Source organism: Panthera pardus, unplaced genomic scaffold (assembly GCF_024362965.1).
Source record: "Panthera pardus isolate Hobbes unplaced genomic scaffold, ASM2436296v1 HiC_scaffold_2, whole genome shotgun sequence".
NCBI classification, from domain to species: Eukaryota; Metazoa; Chordata; class Mammalia; order Carnivora; family Felidae; genus Panthera; species Panthera pardus.
In genome coordinates this window covers 31,084,877-31,097,285 of record NW_026526765.1, presented here as the reverse complement: position 1 = coordinate 31,097,285, position 12,409 = coordinate 31,084,877, and the positions used below count along the sequence as shown (strand labels likewise).

Here is a 12,409-nt window from a genome sequence, read left to right as displayed (position 1 = left end):
CTGGATAGAAGCATAGGCCTGGCCTCCTCAGATGCACGCATGCAAGACTTTGATTAGAAGGAGAGTTTGCAGAGTCCAGAGTGCTGAGTAGAAGACTTTCAGTTAGGGTGACCGAGAGACACAGCGTCTACGGAGGCAGAGGTGACGATGGTCCCAGGTACAGTTCCCGAGACTGTAACAGCAGTCTCTCCTGGAACAATTAGCCCGTGCAATAGCCAGTGTAGTCCAGTGACCACAGTTGGGGTACCCACAGTGAATTCTGTCTGCAACCAAGCATCTGTCTAACTCTCTTTGTACATATAGTGCGTACCAAGAACTCAGCAGAAAAGTGAATATTTTCATGTAATATTTTAGTCAACATTAAGATATTCCAGCCTTGCCAAAAATGTATGCATGTGTTTTATCCTTACTTCAAAGTCAAAGAAACAGAAAAGTCTAATGATCCACTCAAGTGATATAGCACACCCAGATTCAAGCTAGAACCCGGCTTTCTGACTCCTAGTGCTTTCCTTTCTCCACAAAGTCTTGCCTCAGCATGTAAAGAGACTTGGATCTCATTCCTGATTGAAATTCAACTAGAAATTCTCAAAAACACAACAACCCTTCCAAGGAGCTGTTGGCTTAGGGTGCTCACATGACAGTGAGCAGGGTTGGGACCAAGGTGAAGAAGTACAAATTTTAATGGGCACCAAAAAAGGCAGTGATCCAGGCAATATTTTCATGCAATATTTTAAAAATCGAACTGAATGAAAAAAGCCATGATGAGCCAAGATCAACATTTTAGATACAAACAGGATCAGGCTGCATGATTATTCGCTTTGTCCCAAGTTCCGATAGAGTTCTGATCCTGTCTTTTGGGAACTTACACATGTTATTTTAAAATAAGTTAACGACCCAGATTAAGCCACCTAATTGCCTTCTCAGATGTTCCAAGTTTGAATCTTTCCCTTCCAGTGTGTGAACTTTCTCCAGCAGAATACATAGCAGCATCTCTCTGTGAGCATTCCTGAGCCCATACATTTGGATTAGATCAGAATATCTGCGTCCAGGCCTGTCTGGATCTTGCAGAAATATTAGCTCTGGCTGAATCTCCAAAATAACAGAGTAAAGGAGACAGAACGAAACCAAAGGAGACATAAGAGTAAATTGTAATGAATATCTGGGCTGTTGGCTGTCCAGCACCTATACGTAGATGCCTGGATAAGTCGTAACGATGATAATGGCGATTAACATTTATTTGCCACTGTTCCAGAAACTGTGTAAGACACTTTAAACAGCTGATGGTTCTTGTCACAATCTGTGTAAGGTAGGAGGAGCTCGTGGGGAAAGTGAGGTTGAAATCACTAGTTGACAAATTCCAGAGCCACAATTCAAGCCCAGGTCTCACAAACTCTCAGGTTCAAGGCTTCCTGCTACAATCTGTTTCCTTTCAAGAAAGTGGACTTGTTACCTTCAAGAAATCAAGGAGGCTGAGGACTATGGAGCACCCAGACGGGACTTGCCCAGCAAGCCAATGGATGTCATTCTACTGATGGCCTCGGGAAAGCCTCACCTTCTCTTTGATGAGTGGGTTGCACTCTCTGTCCAGTGACCAGGAACCACTGAATTATCCCTGCCATGCTGCAAAATCTTTCTTGTCCCAAAGGATAGCCTTACAGATGTATATACTCATTACATTATGCTGGAAGTTCTAATACAACAAGAACATCTTCAGAAGGCATCCTGACACAGATGGGGAAACTGAGGCTCGGGCAAGTAAAGCGATTGCAATACTGAAAACTGGGGCTAGAATCCAGTTCTCCTGACCCCTGGGTAGGTAGTAGTCCTTCACTGCACCATATAGCCACTCAGAGTAAGTCTGCACCCTATGTGTCCAAAAGACGATGCTTCATCACTGAGGCTTGAGACTCTCCTTCAAAGAGTTTGTAGGCCAGAGTTCAAACACTGGCATCTTATGGGCCAAATCTAGTTTGCAGGTGTGCTTTTCTTCTTAGTTTGAAAAATGTTTTTTTAAACATTTGGACTAGCTGATACCCTTTTAAAAATCAAGGGTTTTCAGATACAAATCCAGATTTCTGGCTTCTTTTGAAAAATTCCAAGATCGGGACACATTGGAACCATTTTCAAAGATGACAACTATTGGCCAGGACTGGTGGCATGTTGGAGCCCACTCAGACTGACTCATAAGAACCAAATACAAAGTGTTCAGGAATGTTGAAAGCCAATTGTTAAACACTTGATAGCCTGAAACCAGCCATAGTGGGATGATTTACTCAACAGATATTGGCCAAACTACAAATTAGAGCTTTTATTTCCCCTGTCTTGACCTGCCTTCCTCCTGCCCTCCCTCTCTTCCTTCCTTCCTTTCTTTTTTCTTTCCTTCCTTCATTCTCCCCTCCTCCCTCCATCTTTCCTTCTTTCTGTCTCTGGCTCTCTCTTTCTCTCCTCTCGCTCACTTGCTCACTTACTTACTTACTGTTTTTCTCCTTTTCTTGGAGTCCCAGTTTATCACCATAACGCTGGCTGGAACTTAAAGGGGATTCACGTTGTTTAGAAAAGCACAGTCCTGCTGGGCCATCTTCACTTGCTTATGTTATCCCCTGGCTAGGGAAGGCACTGGAATTTTCATCTCCTGTAATAGACTATGGATATAAATGGTGATCTTCCTAAAGCAAGCTTGTGCATTGTTGAGTCAGGGAAAAGAAGTCGGTCACCACAATCTGGACTTTAAGCTCTTTTAAAACATTTCTTATTCAAGTATAACACAGATGTGCAAAACCTAAAAGCCCAGCTCAAGGAACTATCATAAAGTGAGGTTCATTCAACAATATTCAATTCAAGAAAGAAAATATTGACAGTATAAGCAGAACTTCCTCCTTTTCCCCCTTACTGCTCCCTTCCTCCTTCCCAAAGGCAACCATTCTCCTGACTGCTGACACTATAATTTAGTTTTTCCTACTTTTGAACTTGATGTAAATGGGATCTAGAGTGTATATATATTCTTTACCTCTGGCTTCTTTGATTCAACCTTCTATTTGTGAGTTCCAGTCATTTTTTGGAATGGATGAATGCCACGGTTCTTTCTATGAATATTCCACAATTCATTCATTCATTTTACTACTGGGTGGTTTCCAAATTGAGCTATCTTAGCCCAGGTTCCCCCAAAAGGAGAGCCTGAGACAAAGGATTACCTGTGAAAACTTCATTTGAGAATGGTTTTCCTGAGAATTGGTATGCAGGCCAGGTAGAGTGAAATGGAAGAAGGGAGGCCCCTCTGGATGTGTTTCTAGGTTAACCACTACCATGGTCGGCTCGTGCTCAATCCTGTCAGGGTCTTCTGAGGGACTGTATGCAATGCATTTCAGAACAGCTCACCAGGGAGAACAGCAGTGGAAACATTCGTCCATTGCCCGTTGGCTCCTGCCCCCTGTTGGTCAAGGATGATCCCATCAGTATAACTTCTCTTCTTCCAGGTTATGCATGCGTGAGAGTTTCGAGGGAATCCCAAGGCAGAGAGTCTGTGTTGCAGGAAGTCAAATGTATGTGGTGCAGGTCCTAGACACGGCATTACTGATTTCACCCACAAGAAGCCAAAGTCTGCGTGAAACCACCTGTGACAGCAAAGGTAAGCTCAAGTGGATTTTGAAGTTGTGCAAAAGAGATGCTCGTGTATTGGCTTTTTTGAATCTGTGAGCATTTTTACACGTGTCTTGGTGCACATGCGTACATATTTCTGTTCATCTATTCGTAGGAGTGGAATTGTTGGAACAGAAGATATTTACATATTTAAGCTTAGGAGATATTGCCAAACAGTCTTCTAAAGTGCTCATATTTATTCCCATTCCCACCAGCCACGTATGAGAGTTGAAGTTGCTCCAACATTTTGTGTTGTCGTATCTCTTTTTAAAATATCATTTAAATGTATATGTGTATATATATCTCACTTTCTAATGGCTAAAGATTATTGCCAGAATGTGTCTCCTTCTCTGCTTGGTTCACTTAGCACCACATTTCACTCTGGTCACTTGAGTGCTGTTGTATCCTGGGCTGCAGATGTGCTCATGTATTCTGGGCTATTGTGGTGAGATCAACAACTTTGCACTTGACCTCAGTGGCAATCCAAAGAAAACAAAGGGAAAGGAACAAGACATTTAACATCCCCAAAAGAAGTCACCATAATTGATTATATTTCATTTATCAGGAAACCATTCCAAGTCTTTGACTAATTTGAGACTCCCCGTTGTGATAGAGAATCTCTTCCTTTATGAGATGGTATAATCCTTGCCAGCAGTATCAGGGGCCTACTTTTCTCTGCTCAGAGTCTAGGCTGTCTGTAACATGTACTCTTTAACAGAGAAACAGGAAGGAAGGAGAGACCACCTTTCAAGGTCTGGCCCCAGACTCCCTTTCTCCTTAGTTCCCACCCAAGGTGGACCACCCCCTGACTCCTCTGTAATGCAACGAAACAGTCAATGCTCTCATTCTGAAGTGCTCCCTTCACTTCCACTGACCATAATAAAATTTTAGCCTAAGCTTCAGAGGAACACCTCCTAGGAGATGCACCAAGTCTTGGAAAACCATGCTTAAGTATCTCTAGCTTCTAAACAAGACTTCCAAAGATAGGGAATTGGGTTACCTGAATTATAAGTGGGAAGCGTTCCTACTTAAGAAGCCTCCAGAAGCTCCCCGAGTTCTTTCTCCTCTGTGGCCTGCTGTGGCCATCCACTTCCTGACCACTAAGAGCATGGGCTCTTCAGTCCTGCCTCCACCCTTTGTGCTGGCCCAGCCCACCCGGCCTCTGACACGGGCCATTCCTGGGCACACTGCTGGCCCACCCTGCTATGCCAGGCCATGGAGATGTGTCTACAGCGGGGTGACCTGGGGATCCTGGTGGGTCCTCTTCCCTAGAAAGATGCTTCACCCACTCAGGGCAAAGGGCTCTTTCTTTACCGTGGCAAAGGCAGGTCAAACTGAGCCCAACTTTTGCACCGATAAGCATCCGGGAGGTATCCTCAGGTATCTCAACACTCTGTCATCTGAGGAAGAAGGCACAAGCTTATGGCAATTTTCTTTTGTGCCTCTTCTCTCTGGAGCAGGGCGAAGCTGGCTTGCTCTTGAGTACTTCTACGTTTCATGACTCTAAACATGCTGACTCCCCATACCTGTCAGAAGCAGGTAGTGATAAGGGTGAATGGGGAACGAGGCTTAAGAGCTTTATCCTAAAACCACCCTGTGGTAAGAACAGCCATATCCATTGTTGGACTCACTGTGTGTGCTTACCGGGCACGTTCCATACCTGTATCTCATTTAATTCTTGCAGCTCTTTGAGGCAGCTCCTAGAATGAACCCAACTTAAAGCTTGGGGAACTGCCTTTGCATAGCCATTTAGGAAGGGGTCACAGTGGGATTCAAACCCTGGTAGTGGCCTCCACAGTCCACACCCTCAGTGACTATGTTGTACTTTTTCTTGCTCAGTCACCCAAACAGGGACTCTCAACTCCTGGCTACTTGCCTTCATCACCTTTCTTTATGGTCCCTGCTCCCAGGATTGTCCTGAAAATGACTCCAGGGACTTTGTTTGGGACATATCCCCACCCCTTGTCTTCTCCCCAAGGCCCCCCGAACCTCCTGAGATTGGAGTCGTGTTTTGAGCTGTGCATTGGTGGAGACCATGGTCTACATGGGTAGACCTAGACTCTCAGCTTCAAGCCCAGTTCTGCCACTTAGCAGAAGTGAAAACTTAGCATGTCATTAGACTCCCCAAGGCTTGTCTTCTGCGTTTGTACCACAGGATAATAGCAGTGACTGCCTAATAGTGCTTTTCATAGGATTAGAGAGGCTGATGCATGTCAACACTTAGCACAGTACTGGGTGTCCTGAAGGGTGCAGGGAATACCCACTTTTCTACTAACAGAATTCCTGTTCAGTTTTTGAAAGCTTGAGGTTAGAAAGTGCAAAAACAGATTCCCTTTTGATTCCTAATTTCCCCAAGTTTTGTTTCGCTTATCCACATTTTAACACCACTGCTCCCTGAAGCCACTTCACGTGGTTTTTGAGCACTCCCTGCTTTTCTATCATGCTTCTCTTGACACACAAGGACTCAGCTCTTCTGTCTGTTTGGAGAGGAGACAGCTCTTCCCAGCGGCCCTTGGTCAAAGCCTGTGCCATTGGTATAGGCCTAGGGGATTCACAGTGCCTCCACTTAAATTCAGCAACTCAGAGGCTCGGTTCACATGCAGGGTGTGGAACCTTTGTGAAGTCCTGAGTAACAGCAGATTATAACCTTACATCAGAGTTTTGGTTGCCCCCCGCCTCCCCCCCCTTCTAGACTTCAGAACTGGGTTTGACTAACAGCCTGAACCAGTGCACCTATCAGAAGTATAATGAGAGCCCCAAGGTCAAGCCTCATATATATAGCATTAACTTTTCTAGTGGTCACCCATTTGAACAGGGAAAAAAGAAAGAGGTGAACTAATTTTAACAATATATTTTATTAAGCCCAATATCCAAAATATTATCAGATTAACATATATTTAATATAAAAAAAATTATTCACTAGGGGCGCCTGGGTGGCTTGGTCAGTTAAGTGTCCAACTCTTGGTTTAGGCTCAGCTCATGACCTCGTGGTTTTGTGGGTTCGAGCCCTCTGTCAGGCTCTATGCTGGCAGCACAGAGCCTGCGTGGGATTGATTCTGTCTCCCTCTCTCTCTGCCCCTTCCCACTTGCACTATCTCTGTCCCTTCAAAAATAAAATAAGCTTTATTAAAAAAATTATTCATGCGATAACATGTTTTTTTAATTTGTACTAAATTTTAAAATCTCTGGGGCGCCCGGGTGGCTCAGTTGGTTGGGCGTCTGACTTCGACTCAGGTCACGATCTCACGGTTTGTGAGTTTGAGACCCTGTCGGACTCTGTGCTGACAGCACAGAGCCTGGAGCCTGCTTTGGAATCTGTGACTTCTGTCTCTCTCTTTTCCCCTTGCCCACTCACTGTCTGTCTCTCAAAAAATAAACAAATGTTAAAAAAATTTGAAAAAATAATAACATTTAATACGTAGTTTACTCTTACAACACATCTTAATTTGCACTGGCCCATTTTGAGTGCTCAGCAGCTATACGTGCCACTGGCTGCCATTAGTGCAGCTCTGAGCCATCAGTCCCCATGGTCCCAGCCTCCTTAGACATTTCCTGTGGGAGGTCTACCCATGAGGGTTGGCTTCTTATCCCAGAAGTGCTGTACAGCTCATGTCCAAGGTTCACTTTCTTGTCTCTGATAAGTACATACGATGGTGCTTGAAGTAAATCTCACACTTACGCTGGTGCAGTGGTTCTTAATCAGGAAGCATATCAGAATTGCACATCTGAGATTCCTCAAAGTGCTTTTCTGCTCCAGGAGTCTAGCATAAATTAAAAGCACCGAACCCGAGGCGTGTATATTTTGATTCTGACACTGTCTCCGCAGCCAGACCCTGCCACCGCCTTCCCAATTAAGAATCGCCATCTTGGTGGCTTTTCAGACAGATGGCACCGAGATGAGTAGTTCTGAAATGAAAGTTTCGAAGATCAAAATAATCGAACTTCTAGCAGGGCCCGTTCTATCTGCTCCTTGATTCCCTGGTCTTTCAAAACACATAAAGGCTCCGACTTGACTTTCTTTTCCTCAGTGGTCATCACGATCTTCCCCAACATCTGTCCCTTTGCCTCCTGTATTTCAGGCATATGAGACATAGCACTAGCTGAGTGCATATAGCACATCAAAGGTTGGAGTCCAGATTGAATCGAGGTCTTCCATATCTTATCAATTTACTCAATAACATTGTCTTTCTCTGTAGAGGTTACTCTTTTATGCACATAAATGAGAATTAGAACATCTCTGTCCTGTTCCTCTCGTGGTATAGCTGTGCGATGATGCATGCTGCCGTCCATTTCCCTGGAACATTTGCCATAAATTTGCTTTTAAAAGACATTCTCTTACAATACTGTCGGTGGCCCTTGCATTAAAAATGAGAAAAATATGGAAACATGCATTAAAATATTCGGAAATAAATGGCTTCTTTATTACATAAAAGCTCTCATGTGTCTCAAAGGTACTGAGAATAGAATAATTTATCGTAAATGAGATTATTATTGCCGGGAAAAGGTCTATTTTAATGCCAGTTTTCTTGGGGATTAAACCAAACCCTAACGGTCCACTGGGGGTGTTCATAAATGTGTAAGTCAAATGCTTAAAAGCCTTAAGTGGAAAATACATGCTGATGTAGCATCTTTGGGAAGACAGAACACATTCTGTTTGTTCTTATCTCTGGGGGAGGGGGTTCAGCTCCAGTGTCCAGAAACAAAATGAAGATAATGCCTCCTCTGAAACCCGGATGAAAATCCGCTGCGCTTTGGGGTCTGAATTGCAACGTCAGAGCCTCAGACTCTCAGCCCAAGGGTCTCCAGCAGCGGGGTGGTATCCAGTATCAGGGACACACTCTGCAAAAACAAACATTGTCTTGAGAAAATGTTATCCTGTCGTCCTCTCGGGCACATGTTTCGTAAGAAGATAAATGGGGACTCAAAAGGAAAACTGCAAATCTGGAGTTTAAGAAAAAGAGTGAATTATATTTTCTGATACAGCCAGAAAATAGGGTGTTCTGGTTAACATGCGTGATGAATATGTGGTCGACTTTTGGAGACTCAGAACGTGAGCGAATGCATTTCTCCTGAAAACCGTATTGAATTAATACTATGTATATTAACTTATATTATTTATGTTGATTAATATTAATTTGATCTTTATGTGTTAAATCAGGGTCATCTTTGTAAATATTAATTATCATTGTACAGTAACCGAGCAGAGAACTAGTGATTAGAATGCCACTTAAATCACCTTCTATGGGACAGTTTTAATGGTCTTGGAGGGGAGAAAACCAACCTTATGCACTAAGCCAGGGTGTCTGATGACTTATGCAAGGGAAGAGAAGAGTAACGGGCATTCATTTTGCTGCCATTCTAACTTCCATGGAGACTGGCATGCTGGTGATTGTATTTTATACTCCCTATACCATAAAGGCTTTATTACGTAACCCAGCATTGTAATAACAGATGAAAGGAACCCCGTAGGTCACTCTCCTAACTTTCTCATTGTCATTTGCTAAAAGCACCCTTTATCCCATGTCCTTTTGCAACTTCGTTTCTAGTCAGTACGTTGCCTCCCCTCTGGAAAGATCCCGTGGAGCTGGGCACCAACATTGTCATGACTGTCTTGTTTGGAGGGATGAGAGGGAGGGTGTGGGCAGCCAGGGTCCTGGACCGGAAGAGAGGAGTTGGCAAGGAGGAAGTTTGGCTTGAGGACAGGCCCCCCAGGACTGATGCCTTGGCAGTCTATTTAAGTCCTTGGATGTCTGCACTGGGGATGTAACAAGAGCCAATATTTATTAAGCATTTTGTGTGTGCCAGGACCTGAGTATTATCTCCTTTAATCCTAACGCAACTCTGTGAAGTAGGCACTATGTCTCTGTTTTAAAGATGAGGATTAAGGCTCAAGAACATTAGGTAAATCCTGAGTCCACTCATCAGCTTCGTGGCCGATCCATGTCGTGCGTCCTCTCAGAGCTTGAGCCCAGGCCTCTCTGCCCCCTGCCCACTCTTACACATGGCTTCCTTCTTTATCTTGATCTTTTCTGTCTCTCTCCTTTTTAAGGTAATGAAGACTTCAGAGAATGTGTTAATATTATCTCTATTCTTTTCAGACTTAAAGAGCAACATGGCAGTTTTTGGACTAAGATTCACGGGGCCCAAATTCACGCCTTTGTATAGCCATCAACTCACCGTGTCATAGTGACACGAGACCATTGGGCCTCGGTTCGCCCGTCTGTAAAATGAGGGAGTTGGACTAGATGGTACCCGAATGATTTGGTCTCTGACATTAGGTGACTCCCCAGGGTCTAAGAGGGGCTGTTGGGCATGACTGACGTGGGCGATCCTCACCTGAGCTCTAAGCGCCAGGGGGACAGCCCTGTGATTGCAGCAACTAGACCTCCCAGCCCCAGATCCAAATACCCGTCACCCAAATCATTGGGTGACGATAAGTTGCAATAGCAATATGAAACCTGTAGCAGAAATTCAACGATATGGAAAATATGGTGGGTAAACCCACGCCTACCTGTTTGTGGAGGGTGAGGCACATCAGGAACTTCTTTATTTCCAACCTTGCTTCAACACGCAGACCCTGAACCACTGACCTGCCCCAAGCTCCTGCAGCAAAATAAAGCTGAGAGCAGGGTTTCTGTTCTAAGAACATGCCCGGGACCCTGGCCTGGAGAGCTGACTTGCATATTTTCCACATGCATTTGCTTATTGCCTTTTGTTAAGTGGTTCCAAGTCCAGTTTGTAAAATGAGAGACCGCATCAAACCGGTGCGGAGAGGGTAACTGCATTCCCATCCAGAGCAAAGGCGGTCGGTCACTCATAGGAAGCGTGTTTTTAAACCAGTGCATGCAAACCCTTCCCAATTTAGGAGAGAGAAAGCATAATTAGGCCAATTTGCCATGGTGAGAAGCTTGCCTTTCCTTGCCTTCAATGGGGGCAGCATACTTTGGAGATGAGAAGTGCCAAATGGTATGTAATTTTTAAAATCTTGTCCGTGTTTAATAGTTAATGCTAGTTTTCCTTCCATTCTTCCCCACACCCTCAATATCTTCCCCACTCAAGTATGAATCTTTGACATCCTCTCAGGAATTAGGATATCTTCAGCTGTTTACACAACTGGAGATTAAGTCTAGTTAAGAAGACATTTGGGGAAAAAAAAATTACCTAAGAAAACAGAAATGTTGTTTGCCTTAGGGTTACATTTTGAGGCTCCATGGTATTCTCAGAAGGTCTTTGGTAAAAGCTTTTTGGTGGATGGCATGGATGGGGTGGAGAGGGTTGACAATTATTTGCAAAGTAGGAATAAGTGAAAGCATGTGGTAAATGACACATGGCCTCCTGGCCTCCTTGTGCTGGAAGGCATCTGCTGTGCTTGTGAGATAAGATAAAACTCTAATGCAAATACTAATTTAGTTTCTCCTCTTTTGTGCTGGCCTGCCTTGTTGTGTTATCTCATTTTTGTAGGCTGGACCCTGGTACCCTTTGAGATTTTCTAGGCGGGTAATTGTTGTATTTTTGTGCATGGTGGATCTTGTGCATGGAATGGAGATCACCTGACCCTCTCTCTGCCTCTCCTCTTCCCTTCTCTATGCCCTACCTGCCTGACTTGGAGGCAAAATAAGCCGTCACTTCAAGAAAGCCATTATTCAAAGTGGATCGAAGGACCAGCCACCACAGAGAGAGCTGGCATCAGCCTTGTATTGCTAATCATTGCTAATCATGAAAAAGCAGATGGGGACTGTGCAGGGGAGGGAGGGTTTACAGCAACACAGATTTGGAGCACTTCCTGGGTGAAGGGGGAGGTGAAGGGGGGCTGGGGAGCGACAGCTGCTGCAGTGGGCCCTCTGGGTCAGTGGTTCTTCACTTCCTCAGGGCGCAAAAGAGTCACCTGTGCTGTTTGTGAAAAAATGCAGATTTCTGGGTCCTGGCTTCAGAACTTCGGATTCCGTCCATAGGGGAGGAAGGGAGAATGTCCATAGTGATTATTCTGATGCAGGCGGCCCAGGATCAGGGCAATGGAGGAAGGGTCCAGGAGGATGAAAAAGAGCAGAAAGGAGGAAGTAAACAGGTACCTGAAGGCAGCAGAAAATAAGATCTTTGGGGTCAAACTTAGGTTCTAATCTCAGTAATGTTCCCGCTTCATCATCACGAGCATTCTTCTTTCCTGTGTGAAACAAGGGGCAGTAACAATGGTGAGAGTTGGTAATGTGCAAGGCGTCCTTACTTAGCACAGGGCTATCTATGTGTTTGAGTGGACTGCCTGCTTTAAACCTCACGACACTGTAAGGAGGGCATATTGTTACCTTCGTGTCACATGTGAGAAGACTGAGACACAGACTGAGCGAGCATATGACTGGCCTACAAGGCCATGCTGCTAGTAAGTGTTGGAGCTGGGATTTGGACCCAGGGAGTCTGAGTTGGGGGAACTCGGAGAAAATGTGGAATATCCAGCCCCTGCCTGATCCACAGGGGCTCAGAGTTTGTTTCCTTCCCTCACGTGTTGCTGAGGATGGCAGTGAGCTGATCTGATTTATCAGTGTTTGTCAGCTGCCTGTTCTACATAATTGCTGGAGGGCTGGGGGGTGGGGGGCAGGTAAAGACCTTCTCTGAGCTGCTGTTTTCTCATCCCTAAAACAAGGGCAGCAATCCTCTTGAGTCATGGGGTGCCACCATCAACTGAGACAATGCCTGTGAAAACAATTTTGTCAACTCTAACATTCTGTACAAATATCCAATGCTTTTAAGAAGACATATACAGTCTTCGCAGTCATTACAC

At 44.6% G+C, this 12,409-nt stretch overlaps 2 long non-coding RNA genes across 4 annotated transcripts in view; one reads left to right on the top strand and one right to left on the bottom strand.

Annotated features, from left to right (window-relative positions):
- The window catches only part of LOC109275829 (uncharacterized), a 233,007-nt gene that overhangs the window by 109,574 nt on the left and 111,024 nt on the right, over nucleotides 1-12,409 (top strand). For all 3 annotated transcript variants that reach the window (XR_002084395.2, XR_002084394.2, XR_002084397.2), the window contains exon 5: nucleotides 3,474-3,625. This is a non-coding gene — a long non-coding RNA (uncharacterized LOC109275829). The remainder of the gene's footprint in view (nucleotides 1-3,473; nucleotides 3,626-12,409) is intronic.
- On the bottom strand, nucleotides 8,034-10,350 carry LOC109275830 (uncharacterized). Its single transcript, XR_002084399.2, has 2 exons — nucleotides 10,148-10,350; nucleotides 8,034-8,475 (listed from the first exon to the last, which is right to left on the bottom strand). It is a non-coding gene; the product is annotated as an uncharacterized LOC109275830 (long non-coding RNA).